Here is a 2,044-nt window from a genome sequence, read left to right as displayed (position 1 = left end):
TTGGTGAAAGCATTCCAGCAGCTTGACCTGCTTCCTGTACAACACCCTAGTTTCTGATCCATTGAGGAGAATGGTGATGACAACTGCCTCATAGACTTTGATTTTGGTGGATAGGTGCAGTGCGCAGATCTGCCACTCATGCTTCTGCATATATACTCTTCTATATTTATACACAGTTACTTAATAGATTGTAACCACTGGAGGCAAAATACCAACATGCCCACCAAAATAAAAGAAGGCGCATTCCCTTCTATCTATAAAACTTGTATGAGTGAATTCAGACACTTCCAACAAATGATCTCTATTAAACCTTTTGTTAACATATTTCTTTTGAAAAATGCTACCCTTGCTTCAATTAATTCTTAAAATAATGAAGAATTTAGTAAAATAGTTTCGTCATTATTAAGTTGATGCTTGGAAGGTAAATTGACATGAAATTTTGATGACAGATTTTAATTTAGATCTCTTTGAAAACAGGGTTGTATCACACAGCTAAATGCAACTTTTGGCAGTTCAATATCAAATGGGTTAACCATGGCTGTCCATAGGAGAGGGCAGATTTTCCAACATTATTCCATTATCTTGTATCCTTTGGTCTATCTATGTAATGTGAGGTCATCATCTGTCATAGCAACAATTAATATATGACCTCATAACTGTTTCTCCAGCTGTGGCCAATAAACTTTAATCTTCCTTTTCAAAATGTTATTGGAGATAGTTTGCCATAAAATTCAGCTCTGATTTTTATGTTTCCTTCAAGAGATGTTGAGTATTGCCATTTTGAAGGGCTTTTGTTCATATCCATGTTTCAGCATCATACACTGACACACTTTCTATTGTTGCTCTACAGAATTTAAGTTTCAGACCTCAATTTACACTTGATTCCTATATTGTTGTCATTTTCTTAGATACTGACCAAGCATATGCAACAGTAAGCTTTAATACTGGAAATTTTTCCCTTCTTGTTTCTTCAACTGGATCCATTAAAAGGTAAATTTATCTTCAAAATCTTAAACATTTTTTGGGGGGTGAGTGTGAATCCAGTAGATTGGTCAGCCATGAAAATTCTTATAGCATAGTCTAATGCTATTATGAAAAAGTAGAGTGCTAGAGCATTTATTCAAGAATTTTAAAAATCCCTAACCTATTATCTACAAAGCAATCCATAATAACTAAGTGAAAGATTTGTAACAGTTTCACTGGGAACAGCTAATGTATACAAACACTTCTATTATAAACAGAAAGTATCATCCAAGCATCAACAAACTTCAATAGAAGACTTGAATTTTCTTCAGATGTTTTCTAAAAACAAAGAAAATACAAGTCTATTAATATTTTTCTTTCTTTCTCACTAGGTGTTACGGAAGCATCAAAAGAAGTTTTCAGAAGCAAGAAATTAAAGAAACTACTTGAAATTGTCCTTGCTTTTGGTAATTACATGAACCGAGGTCAATGAGGGAATGCCAGTGGTTTCAAACTAATAAGTTTAAACAAGATTATTGACACCAAATCCAGTATTAACAAAAACGTTACCTTATTACACTATCTTCTTGAGACTTTTGAGAAAAAAGTAAGTATATATATGTATAAATACCTTGACAGAATTTGTCTGGTTGCTTTATCAGAGGCATACAGGAATCATCCCACCCGAATAGGCCTCCTCAAATTGAACAGCGTTTCCCACTCCTGATGGATGACTCCTTTACATCACTCAGGCAACAACCCTCTGGCCCATCCTGTACTCCAGGGTTTTTTCCATTCAGTAAGAGGTTGTGGCTGGTAAGTTTTACAAGGCTGGAGTACAAATCCTATCTCAACTTTAGTCACCTTTGACAAGACACACAGGAGACATTGTGTCTATTCTTTGGCATGCTGGTCCTTACACAGCACAATGATTCAGAAATTGAGATGCATCCTGTTACTTGTATGATTTGGGAATACCAGCTCAGACTGTTTGGCCATGTTGCTCAATTTTCTGAGTTAGATCTTGATTACCATGTTCTCTTCAATAAGGACCCAGCTGGGTTGACAGCTTGTGTTGGTC

The 2,044-nt window shown here is 35.5% G+C and overlaps 1 long non-coding RNA gene across 1 annotated transcript; it reads left to right on the top strand.

Moving 5' to 3' along the window:
• Window positions 1-176: 176 nt before the first annotated feature.
• On the top strand, window positions 177-1,583 carry LOC106883637 (uncharacterized). Its single transcript, XR_001411148.2, has 2 exons — window positions 177-990; window positions 1,356-1,583. It is a non-coding gene; the product is annotated as an uncharacterized LOC106883637 (long non-coding RNA).
• The last annotated feature ends 461 nt before the right edge of the window (window positions 1,584-2,044 follow it).

The sequence above is a fragment of the Octopus bimaculoides genome, unplaced genomic scaffold (assembly GCF_001194135.2).
Source record: "Octopus bimaculoides isolate UCB-OBI-ISO-001 unplaced genomic scaffold, ASM119413v2 Scaffold_337604, whole genome shotgun sequence".
In the NCBI taxonomy this organism is placed as follows: Eukaryota; Metazoa; Mollusca; class Cephalopoda; order Octopoda; family Octopodidae; genus Octopus; species Octopus bimaculoides.
Note: the sequence above shows the minus strand (reverse complement) of the source record. Positions and strands in the feature narration are given on the sequence as shown.